Source organism: Ambystoma mexicanum, chromosome 7q (assembly GCF_040938575.1).
Source record: "Ambystoma mexicanum isolate Mex_15411 chromosome 7q, UKY_AmexF1_1, whole genome shotgun sequence".
Classification (NCBI taxonomy): domain Eukaryota; kingdom Metazoa; phylum Chordata; class Amphibia; order Caudata; family Ambystomatidae; genus Ambystoma; species Ambystoma mexicanum.
In genome coordinates this window covers 78,262,775-78,275,723 of record NC_090941.1, presented here as the reverse complement: position 1 = coordinate 78,275,723, position 12,949 = coordinate 78,262,775, and positions in this window count along the sequence as shown.

Sequence of the window (12,949 nt, the reverse complement as noted above, 5' to 3'; positions counted from 1 at the left end):
TATATTTAGAAATAGGCCTCGCCACGGATCTGGTCAGGTTTTGGACTGGACTCCGGTCTGGTCTCGGTACTTCACAGTGATCTGGGTCAGCTCTCTCTGCTGGTCTGGTCTGGGTCTCTGGTTCTGATCAGGTCTGTGGGTCCGGATACAGCGGTCTCTGGTTCAGCTGGTCTCTCTCTGGATACAACACTGCTTTCTGGCAAATGGCAAGAGTTCAAACAGCTCGCCTGGCTGTGAATAGTTGCAATGATTTGAGGCCTGCTAAAGAGGGATTTAGCTTGTAGTTGACCTCTCTGCTACAAATTCTGAAGTAAAGTCTTGGTCTCTGAAGGTGGATAGATTGAAGTCTCTGTGTTGGCTCTCTGGAGGTTGATGGAGGTAAAGTATGGATTTTCCCGGCAGAGCGTCCCGCAGCAGATGGAATAGAATGTCCTCTCTAGCTTCCAGTGGCTCTTTTTATGTCTTTTGAAAGTGGGTGTGTGTGCAGCATCACTAGCCAGCCCCTCCTTTCTCTCTTGATTGGGGAAAAGAAGTGGAGTGTCAGAGCGATGTCATTTAATGGCTTGCAGAAAGGACACTCCCCTGTCAAATTACACACAATCTATATTTGACCTAAAGACATATTTCCCCGATAGACAGTTGTTTGGCATTGCATACACACATCATGCATTTACTGATGGTAGCCCCTGTTCCAATTCTGTCGTTTCTAGGAGCTTGGGTTCAAAAATGGCAACATATTTCACTTTTTGGTCGGGTTACCAATATTGGATTTGTCCCCGCATTTACACAAATGTTCGCAAAGCATGTGGGCATTAGGTGGTGGAGTGTCAGATTTTTAACATACATACATTTAGAGTAATATCCTCTTTTCCGCTAAAAACCCCCCTGAACATACCACCGGGTCCTAACACGTCTTCAAATGTGCACAGAAAAATCACAAGAATAATGATATCACTTATAAAATTTTCACAAGTCCGCTCTATGAATGATCCATCTTTTTAGATTTATGTTCTGGCCCCAAAGGGGTGTGGTTTCCCCCCAGCACAAGGTTGAATTTCTGGTTTTTCCAGTTCTGCCAAGCCAGCTTGCTCTCACAGGCAGTGCTCCTCCCCTTTCCTTCCAGGAGGAAGCCACTTTTACGACCACCCCCCAATAAAACATTTGCCTGAGTCAGGACAGGGCTTTGTTCAATTTCCTGCAGAGCCCAGGTAATTCAATCAGAGAAGTGTCATATCCCTTTTGGTGGGAACAGCAAAAGGCAGCTAGGCCTGGGAACACAGCTGTTGTGCAAGTCTCAACTCCTGTCGGGGGTAGCTGGTGGGCAAAATTCCCTCTCTTTTTAAGCCAGGCCTCAGCTAAATGTCTCTTTGGCTGCCAGTTTTCCTGTCCAAATCAAACTTCCAATTTTTACGCATGCAGCTAGAATGCTGATTCTAAGTTTAAAACTATGACATTTAAACAATTGCAACCTATGTGACACTCAAAAGTAGGTCACTCATTTCTTTTAAACATTTTCGATTTTTGGTAGTTTTAAATCCAGTTTCAGTTAGGCTGCTGCAGACCTGCAGAGCTCAGCCAGTCTTGTTATGAACATTCAAGTCACTTCAGAATATAACTTTACATTGTATCCACCTCTCAGTAAGTCTTTCTTTGGCCTGCTTTGGGTTAATTTATTCACTTTTACACATAAGTCTGGTGGTTTTAAAACGCCGACTTTCTGATAGTGGTGAGTACTGGTAATGCAACCATTTTTGGGATTTAAGAAAATGAATTCCCCACAGTTCTAGGTTGCTTTTGGCAATCAGCATTGCCATTCCCAATGGTTTCAGGCTACTGTGTGGGTAGTCCAATGGTGGTTTTAGGCAGTGCCCTTCTGTGCCCATAACATCGGCAAAAATGAGTGGCAGCCTATTCTTCATGCATTTCCCTGTGCATTTTCTGGGAAGCTCTGGCCATCATGATGTTTTCCATGCCAGTACTGCACAGTTTTTGTGGTAGGGCTCGGATGCATGGGTAAAACATCCCACATGGATCCCTTCATGTGAAAATGCAAACACATTCTGGTTCTCCTTATGTATAGGTACAGAGAAAAAGGCTGAACCTAAATCCACCACAGTAAAGTGAGTAGCTTCTGGCTTCTGACGGAATGCAGGAAAGGATGGTGGCCATGTTCAGGACTACAGGAAAAGATGGTATCACTACTGCATTAACATCCCTCAAGTCCTGAAAGTATCTATAGGTTGACTTTCTGGACTTCTTCACTGGGATAATTGGAGTATTGCATGGACTACGAGTGGAGAGGGTGTCATTCCGACCCTGGTGGTAGGGGGTTAATGGCACCCGTAAGGATGCCGGTGCTGTTAACCCCCTACTGCCCTATTACAATGTCCCTTAGCGGATCCCTCTAAGGGCGGCTGGTTTTACCAGCCGCCCTTAGGGGGAGCCGCTACGGGACCAGAGAGCAAAAATCGGGACCTCTATTAGCGGGCCCGTTATTAGCTCCCTCCCCATTCCCATTGAGCCCTATGAGGGCTCAATAGGAATGGGGATTGGTTTTTTGAATGGGGACTTACTGGGTCCTCCTAGGTTGGAATGACCCGGTAAATCCCCATTCAAGGAACCCGGACCCGGAATGCGGTAAGGGGGTAGCCATGGTGCTAATAGCACCATGGCTGCCTCCAAACTCGGAATGACCCTCATGATTTCTTTTTCCATAGAGTCTATGGCCCTCATTACGACCCTTGCGGAAAGCGACTGACCGGAGCACCACAGCGTAAATAGCGTTTCCGCCATTGTACGAAGGAGCAAAGTGCGGCCCATTCCGACCCATCGGGCACGAGCACCACGCCACGGCGGAAGTGCAAAGTCCGCGATGGCGGAAATGACCCCAAAACGGCCCACACCGCCGCCGTACGGCGCCCTAGGTGCAATACCGCCACCCCTCTTAGCGGTCACCGCAGTGTGCGCCTACCGGAAAGTACGGTGCCCGGAAATATACGGAAACGGAAGTTAAAACATGGGCCCGGAACGGGAAACATCCCGGCGTACACCTATAAAAACACCAAAACCACACAACCACTAAAATCACTACCCTGAAACACACCCCAACCCGTCAACCACCCTAGCGAAACCACGAAAAATGGGAAAAGTAGCGAAGAAAGCGTGCGACCGCAAGCGGCAGGTCCACTTCTCCCGTGAGGAACTCACCGTGCTAACAGAGACCCTCCAGGAGAATGCAGCCGTCGTCTTCTCCACGCAAATGACCAGGACGGCACTTGCAAACAAGAAGGCCATATGGGCTCTGGTGGCACAGCGGGTAAGTGCGGTGGGGACCGCACCCCGCACCCCACAGCAATGCCGCAAGCGATGGGACGACCTGCGGATACGCGTCCGCAGCATACTCTCTGCCAACCGCAACATTGCCACAGCCACCGGGGGAGGTCCTGAATCACCCATCAAGTTGACCCCCTGGGAAGAAATCTGTGCCTCCACCATCGGAATGGAGAGCATAGAGGGAGTTGGAGGGATGGAGAAAGGAGTGCAGACATCCGAAGATTCAGGTAGGTGGGCCAGATAAAACAATGCCAAATCCACAAAGTCCAACCATGTGAAGTACCATGCGTCCACATAGTGCAACAGAAACACATGTCCAGGAGAACGTCCACACACATCGGCCTGAAAGCGCACGTCAAAACCCACAATAAATACATAAATAATTAAAAACCCCTAATACACGCACTACACGTGCAGCAGGCACACCCTAACTGCAGGCTGCCAAACAACTGCACCCTCACTCCACACACAAATCAAAGCACCTCCAAGACCCCGACCCAAATCACCCTCAGGTACCACCCCAATGCATGTGATACAATGCCATTCCAATTCCCACTGACCCATCAATAACCCTCGCCCTCCTTTACTCCACCACAGGGTCCGATCCAAACGACGAGCTACAGGACACCCCTACCAGCACACCTGCAAAGAGGGCCAAGACCAACGGCCAGAGACCCTCCACCTCAGCTGCACGCATCAAGACACGGCAGCAGCACAAATCAGGTGGCAGCACAGAGGAGGGAACATCAACAGGCACCCCAGCAGCCAGCATGGCCACAACACCACCACCACAGGTCCCCCCAATGGATGCCACAGAAGGCACTGCCTCTGGTGGCAGCAGCACCATAGGTGACACCCCATTGATGGCAGCATGCTCGGACACAGAAGACGGGGATGTCGAGGTCAGATCCATCCATGACCTGTCCCAATCCCCCTGTCTGTCCCCTCCCGTACAACATGAGGATACCACGCAGGTGCAGCCACAAGACGACGACTGGCCATCCCCCACAAGCCCTGTGGCAAGGCAACATGAGGACAACAGCCCCTCTGTGACACCACCGCAAATGGCCATGGCCCAGCAGAGGCAACAGTCCCTCGACAAGTTAATCGTCCAACAGCAGCAAATGGCCACACTCCTCAAGGGCCATGCCGATGAATGTGGGGGCACCAAGGCAGACATAGAAACATCAACAGAGACACTTAGGGCAGAAATGGAGAGAGGTACAGAGACGCTAAGGGCACAAATTGAGAGTAGCACCGAGAGCCTGAGAGTCCAAATGGAGAGTAGCACCGAGAGCCTGAGGGGGGAACTGCATGCGACGTCCAAAGACGTATGTGCCGAACTTGCCGCAGTGCGCCGTGTGCTCACTGAGCTCTCGCAAACCCTTAGGGACATGCATGGACGTGAGCAGGCAGACACATCATCCGTTGCAAGTTCCGTCCAGGGCAGCCCCCAACGTAGATCTGGAAGGAACCTGCGCTCCACAGGCAGGGGTGCCCCTGATACCCGCAGAGGGGGCATGCAATAGCGACAGCCCACTGACAATGAGCATCTTTGGACACTGGTGTTCGGGTGGGAGGTAGGAGGGTGGAGGGGGTGTGTTGGGCTCACTTGGGTGGCGGGTCGATAGGGTGTTCAACATGATATCACATATGCCATAAAAAGTGCACGATCAACCAATGAGAAGTGTGGACATTGATCTTTGTGTACTAGGCCATCATAGGCGTACAGTCCATATTGTGCATGTCCCAGACACACGCAGTGCCACGAGTCCCGTGTCCATGCATCAGCCACCAGGCGTGAGTGCTAGAAGCATACATCAATGAGATGCTGACGAATGTCACGGCCCTCCGGTGCCTCGCAGACTCCATGAGGTGCTGCCACATCCCCACCCTCATCATGACCATCATCAGGTGCTTGCAGTTCTGCGTCAGGGGGCATGGGCACATTTCTACGTACGCACATGTTGTGGAGCATGACACATGCCATGACCATCTTTGCAACCTTCTCATGGCGGTACAGGAGTGCCCCGCCAGACCTGCTGAGGCAGCGGAAACGGGTCTTCAGTAGGCCGAATGCCTGTTCGATGACTACACGGGTACGTGAGTGGGCATGGTTGTAGTCCTCCTCATGCTGGTCCCGTGGGTTCCGGACTGGTGTGAGGAGCCATCTCTTCAGTGGATATCCAGCATCACCTGTATGTGGACGAGAAACGTATGATGTGGAATGCCATTGATACGTACGCACACCCCCCCCCCCCTTCCTGGCAGGTCATTGACAATTCACATACCCCACATCATCATGCATGTAATGAGACTCACTGAGTAGCCAGGATCTGTTCCCTGCGTGTCGTTCCATGTAGCGTGGTATTGTAGAGTTCCTCAAGACCATAGAATCATGGGTTGATCCAGGGAATCGGGCACAACAATGTGTAATGATCCTGTTGGAGTCACACACCATCTGTACATTCAGGGAATGAAATTGTTTTCGGTTGCGGTACTGGGCCTCCATGGCATGTGGGACGACCAATTCAACATGGGTGCAGTCGATGGCACCAATGCAACCCGGTATGCCGGCAAGTGCATGGAATCCCACTTTTGTGTTGGTTATTTCCTGCTCCGAGCGTGGTAGAGAGATGTAGTCGTCTGCGTGCTTCAGGAGGGCATCGAGCACTTGCAATAGTGTCCGTGAGAACAGTGGCTGAGAAATGCCATGCAACTGTCCGACTGTGTGCTGGTAGGTGCCTGTGGCCAGGAAGTGGAGTACAGACACCACCTTCAGTAGGGGTGGGATGGCGGTTGGGCTATCTATCATGCTGACAAGGTCAGCCTGTGTCATGTCCACAATGGCGGCTATGGTGTCCCGGTCCAGACGGTAGAGGGTGTGGATCTGCTCATCAGTGAGGTTGAACGGATGTGCTCGGAGGCGTTGAATTGCGGGCTGCCTGCGTGGTGGTAGTGGCTGTGCTGGTGGGCCTTGCTGGCCCTGCCTTGGCCTCCTCCTCCTCCTGCGTCTCCTCCGTGCGGCTGGTTGTAGTTGGTGTTCGTCTACTTCTTGGAGTCGGAGCACTTGCAGTGCTATCAGGTCCCCCAGGGCCAACATCGCGAGTCCTGCCGGTAGCATTTCGGTGTGGTTGTGGGAGGAGACTGGCTGTGCAATTTATGTGTTTTCAGGCTGTATGGCCTCCACCTGTGGTGATTGATTCCACCTGTGCAAACTGCTCTCCCCTTTGGCCGAGCACGTCCCGCGCACAACGCTGCAATTCGGGGAATTGTATCTTGCTATTGCAATCATGTATTAGTACCCGATGGCCGTGTAAGATTGGTTGATATGTTCATTCTGCTGTGGTCCCATTGTTTCACATACTATCTGTGCAGTCGCGAACAGACTTGTGAGGGGTCAGTGGGACGTAGTACTCGAGTAACGGTGGGCCCTCATGCATCACTGTACCGAGTTGCAACGACGGGCGGGGCGTCCCATTCGTGGGTGAAGGCAGTTGCCATTTTCACACACAGCCGCACTCGATGGGATGATTAGTGATTTCAAACGGCCACAGATGCCTTTTCGACGTGATGTTGCAAATGAGGAATTCGAAGGGCGGCGCTTTCGGTTTCCAGCTAGCGGCGAGGAGATGCCCACAGGTCTGACTGCAAATGTAACGTTCTATTGTTCTATGTCCTTGAGACAGGGCCCATGGCGAGGGAGCAATGATTGATATGAATAGTTTGGGATGCGCAATAGCTACGTGGGCGATGAGGCCGTCCGTTCCCAAATACATGTTACTTCACAACACTGGAATTACGGGCTGGGGCACTGTGGATTTAGCAGGCTGCATAACGCACAGACTCAATGGATGTTTCTAATGTCATGTGAGTAATTATTCAGGCATTTTGATCCCGGGATGAGGGAATGATGGATGGATGCATGGGCAGGTGATTTGATACAGAGTTTGCCATGTACAGGGCTTCTTGGGATCTATCCGCCTCCCCTACGCTATGTGATGCAGGGCTGCCATAGTGGGACCATCGTCCATCTGGCCTTGTTGAGCCCTCCCTGTCTCGAGGCGCCCTCAGACACTCGTTTGCGATGGTGTTTGCACCTCGATATAGATGGTTATGAGTCGCAAGTGGTTTTGGGGTGGTGATGTTCCTTTGGAGTGGGCTAGCATGCATATGGCTGTGGATTTCGTGTGATCATTGAAGTGAGTTGTTGGTATGTAGTTCTGATGGCCATTCTGTTCTTTTTCTTTTCTTTTGGTTGACAGGTATCTCCTCCCCTTTTGCCACTGCCATCTGTATGCCACTCCTGCAGATGGATTTTACTCCCGACACCTGCTGCTTCGTGTTAATCAGTGGAGCAGCATTACGATCTTATGGGACGATCGCCAATGGGCCACATGCCCTTACGCAGTACTGGTGGCTCGGAGCAACATTTCGGCCTTTCAGCTGGACTAGTGCCTCCCCATTGGGACGGCCCTGCGGTTCTGTGCGCTTCCATGTTGCCTTTTCGGACGTGAATGTGGCTCTGTGTACCATGGGGGAACAGGGCGACACACAGGTAGTGGCTGGTCATTTCTTGCGGAAGCAGCCCACAATGGTGATTGGTGTTTTGGATTTCATGGCCTGATGGCTGTATGTGCTTGGTGATTTTGATGTGCATAAATATCTATTCTGATTTGGCCCGTGTAGCGTTTTTCTTTGCAAGTGATGTGGCATATGCCTATTTGGGGGGCGATGTATTGTGAGGAGATCTGCATTGGGTTCCAGCTTCGGGGTTTAGTTGCGTGGTACTGTGCTGTGCGCGTTTGCCTACGAAGCCCAGTGAGGTCAGGGATGGGGGCTGCCAATATGCCAGTTTGAATGTTGTCATGCTCAGGGGCGGGGGATTGGGTTTTGTGTAACAGATGCCGGTCAGCCAGGTGGACTGGTTGAATGATGTGGTTTTCGGAATATTGCTGGTCACAGGTGCCTGTGTTTGCGTGCGTTTCTTGGTGGGGGACTGTGGTCATGTCCATTGGGATGGCTTCTGTATTCGTGCCATCTGTGCCCTGCAGCTCCCATTGGCCCCTGTTGTGTTTCTTTTGTTCGTTGGCATGCATGGGTGACTTGTACATTTCAATGGTTGCATTGTGGCTTCATTGCACCTACGGGGAGTTGTACTTTGTGGGCAGGGAGCGGTGTACAGGCACTCAGTGGGGCCGTTTACGGTTGATTCGCGATGCCGTACTTCTCGCCATGGCGGAATGGTACATTCCGCCATGCCTGATGGCGTTAGGTACATGTCCGCTAGGGTCGGAATTGGCGTACCGTTGCACCATGGTGGTGTTTGCGGTTTGGCATGGCGCGCGCGCGCGTGCTTGGTGCAGTTAGCGTTGGCGTTCACTACGGTGTCGCTAATGGCTTCGTACTTTGCGGTGACGGGTCATAGTCGCACCGAGCGCTATTCGATGGCGGTATTGCATTTCCGCCATCGTTTTTCGATTTCCGCAAGGGTCGTAATGAGGGCCTATGACCAGTGTAATACCGGCCTCAGCCTCAGGCTTCAAGGGGTACTGCGAAAAACCTTATCAACTTCTTAAATGGATCAACTCCAACACTGACCTTTCATCTAGATGTACATACACCACCTCATTATCGTGAGTAGAACACAGGGAATCAGGTATGGAGTAAATGAGCATTTTTTTCATTTGACATAACAAATACAATTTCAATTGGTTCATGAATACATTGAAGACTCTGTAGTCTTTGCTGGTCAGGGCCGGACAGGTCCTTTACTGGCCTGGTATTCCCCATGATTGCTGCTGGTGCTGCTGCCTATGGTAGCAATGTTCCTGCCCAGTTTCCATCACTGGTTGCATTGGGTGTCCCTACCCCCCTTAGAGGATTAGTCTGGGGATTTTGCATCTGTCCCTGCACCTGGCCCTGAAGGTTTTGCATCAGTAAGGTCATCAATTTACTCTCAAAGAGCTCTTCCTCTGTCCTTGACCGTCCATGCAGTGATTTGCAACGACCACCAGCTCTGCTAATGGCTTGGTCTTCCATCCAATACACATATTCTTAAGCTGTGCCTTAACCTTATATAATAGAACAGCAATTAAGCAATTTGCCTTGCATGTTGGGGAGTCTCCTGTGGCTTGGTGGTACCAAAGTATTGAGTGAACACCACCTTCAATCTGCCTAAATTGTCTGCAGTATTTAAAGAATGGGTACTCCCTGTTTTTTGTTATCGGGGGTCAACACTATCAAATGGGAGACTATTTGACAAAACACAGAGTGATAGGTTGACTACCCCTTCTTTTAGTCCCAGAGAAACACAAGGTTAGAGCCAAGCTAATCTAATTGGGTTTCAGATAAGGCATACCACAGCGGATGCACATTGAAAAAAACAATTCATTTTATTTTAATGCATCTTATGCCAAACATAAAAAAGGCTAGCAAGAGACCTATACACATAAAAACCAAATCTGTGCTATCCACTTACAATCTAGCTGGTGGACTGACACCAGACCTTTCATAGTAAATAGATACAAATACTTCAAACATAAAAAACAGGAAACCCGTATAAGATACTGTGAACACAAACAGATACTTATGTAGTCAATTGGGGATCAAGAACCTTGATCCTAACATCATTTATGCATACACCAAGGGATTCTAGGAGCAGTTGATAGTTTTTTCTTTTCACATACTTCTTTGACAACCACTCTATTTTGTTTTACTATGTCGGTATAGGGAATCGGGTTACCTATTACACACCAGGTGCCCTATATTTCGTTCGTAAACTGAGAGATAGGAAAAAAGATAAGGGATTCTTATTAGCAAGTCGACATATGGGGAATTACCAGTCCAGGAAGTCTTTCTACCGTTCAGAAAGGATCAAGTGACTTAGTGCATCTCAATGCTCCTATGGTACAGGTTGACTTGGTTTCAATCTGCATACTATATATATATATATATATATATATATATATATATATATATATATATATATATATATATATATATATATTTAGTTCTATGTTTCTTTCCTTTATTAAGCTGATTTGGTATCCTGGGCCTTTGGTTCATTTGCAGCAGTGTTCACCACATCACATCAGTGAGGAAACGTTAGATGCAGGTAGTATGCTAAGTCCATAATAACTAATGAAATGTCCTGTGAGCCATGGAACCTGGGGAACCTCCAGATTCCAGGTTTTGACCGTTAGACGGGACTTCAGGATGGGAGTTAGACCTGAGTGGAAGTGACAGTGCTGCTCTCCTGTTCACCACGTATCTTAAACCCTGTAACTAATAAACAAGCTTCTTTTTATACTTACCTGACTCCTGCCTGCTTCCTTCTCCATGAGTGACTTACATGTGAAGAAGACACCCCAATGTTTGTGACAAGGTTGTTTCAAAATGAGCCCAGGAGGAGACGGAGATCCTGAAGAGGCTGCAGCAAGAGAAATTCAAGAATAGGTGAAAGCTGATGCAGTCTTGAGAAGTGCAGTAACTCCATGGATGGACTTCTAAACTGCCCAGGTGAGGCCTTGTGCAGGATGGAGTACAATCCAGGATGGTGAGGTGCTCATAAGTAGAGTGTCACGGAATAAACGGCACTGTGGATGGCAGCTCAAGGGGTCGGGAGATGTGCTCATGTACTGTTGGACATGAAGGATCCTGGGACATGTAGTCCCTTGTAAGTCACTGCTGTGCAGTGGCCCGAACACTGCGTGGACCGTTTTACCCCAGCCCCGGAGTATTTGTAGTCAGGAGCCGAGGCATCGTATGCACTTGACATGTGCTCAGGGAAGTTGTTCCTTTTCCAGTGCCTGTTAATGCCCTGTGCATTTCCGCATGACCGTTGCAGGAACGCATAAGGGCCGGAGCTATTATGTCTTCTTTTAATTGCTGCGTGGTGCTCGGTCCTAGTAATCCAGTCGAGATATATGGCTCGAGGAAAGGGCCTGTCAATGTAAACGACGTCTTGCTCTCAAATCCTTCGGCGATGCGTTTTAGTTCGACTGAAGGAGCCATGTTGCCTGCTCTGGTGACGTGGGCAACTTGAGACGAGGTACTGTAAGTAATTGTGCACAGTGACACATTTCATTTGCCGAGGATGTCCTTTAAGTCAGTTAGATTACCATTGCCTTATGACTTGGTTTATATTAATGTTCAAAAAGGATCTCCTGAGAATGGAGAGATTTATATTTGACATTTCGTTACTGCGCAGCAGCAGAGAGAAGGAATTCAGTAGAGATACTGAATATGTCAATTTCAACATTCCTCATTGTAATTGTTGACAGAGATGTACTGCCTTTCTACTTACAGTTTGGTGTGAACCCGCAGTGAATTATCAGCACGTGAGAGCATTTAGAAGGAATTGAGAGTTTAAATTGCTGCAATTTTGGATATGTTAATTAAACAAGTGCTGCAGAGCTTACTTGTGATAATGGGGGGATTTGGGTAATGCTGCAATGCTCCATGCTTATACTTCCGTTTCTGCAGAATGTTGTAATACGTTTCTGCAGCAGGTTTCAATAGGTTTAAATAAGTATAAACACAATTACTATTGCAAGCAATGCATAGCTTTGCTGGGGCACATGATTAATGGGTACTTGTGAACATTACAAATACTGTCAAGATTTAAAATTCCTATTCTGATGATAACATATGGTGGCATTATGTGAGGATGGTTGTACTGGTAAACAAAATACATGTTTTGATGAAACACTGCAGTGGTGTTTCGGTAGTTATTCCATTCGGGGTGGTCGTTGAGCCATCAATGCTAATGGAGATTTAGTAGCATAGAGCGCATTCGAGTGCCATGAATGCTTTGAGATTATGTTTAAGGTGATGTTATGAAATGAAGTTAGGTGATGTCTTGAACATGATGTTAATTTGGTGTGTTCACTGCCATTTGTGTATGTATTGATCAAATGTGTGTGGATGTATTGATGGCACGCAAGTATTGATGCTACACGCCACTATGTTGGTAGCTTGAGTTACACATGCAGTTAGTTATGTGTAGCATGCTGTGTACAATACACACCTCTGAAATACGAATTTGAAAGAGCCATGATAAATACGGCCATCTTAATGATTCAAAGTTGTAACAATATAAGAATGCACATACACATTCTTTGTATAGAGTGTGGGGTGTCAATTGTGTTGCAACCACGTACGGAGCGAGTGAAGTGATATGATGTTTAAACATATTGGAGTTTGAACCACGGTTATTTAAAGATGTGCAAATTAGAAATGACATTTCTTGACCAATGTGAGTTTGACATGTGCAATAATCTTCATGTAACATCTAACACCGGATTGTAGTGACTGATCGCCACTACATTCGGTAATATTTGATTCTAAGGGTGGTGACTGATCATCATCACCTTTGTGTCTCCATAGGCACTATCCTTTGCCATTTGAATGTATTGTTGCACATTTAGGGTGTTAGTAGGTGTATATGTGCTGGATGATGGATGAACTAGTCGAGCCATATTTAGGAAGATCTTATTGTAGATGTAGTTGACGGTTGGCTTTTGGGCACTAATTGTGTGGAAGCGTGATAAAATGCACTAGGGAACTTTGTAATGCTTCAAGTAATTTAGATGAGAGTCTTCTGGCACTAAAG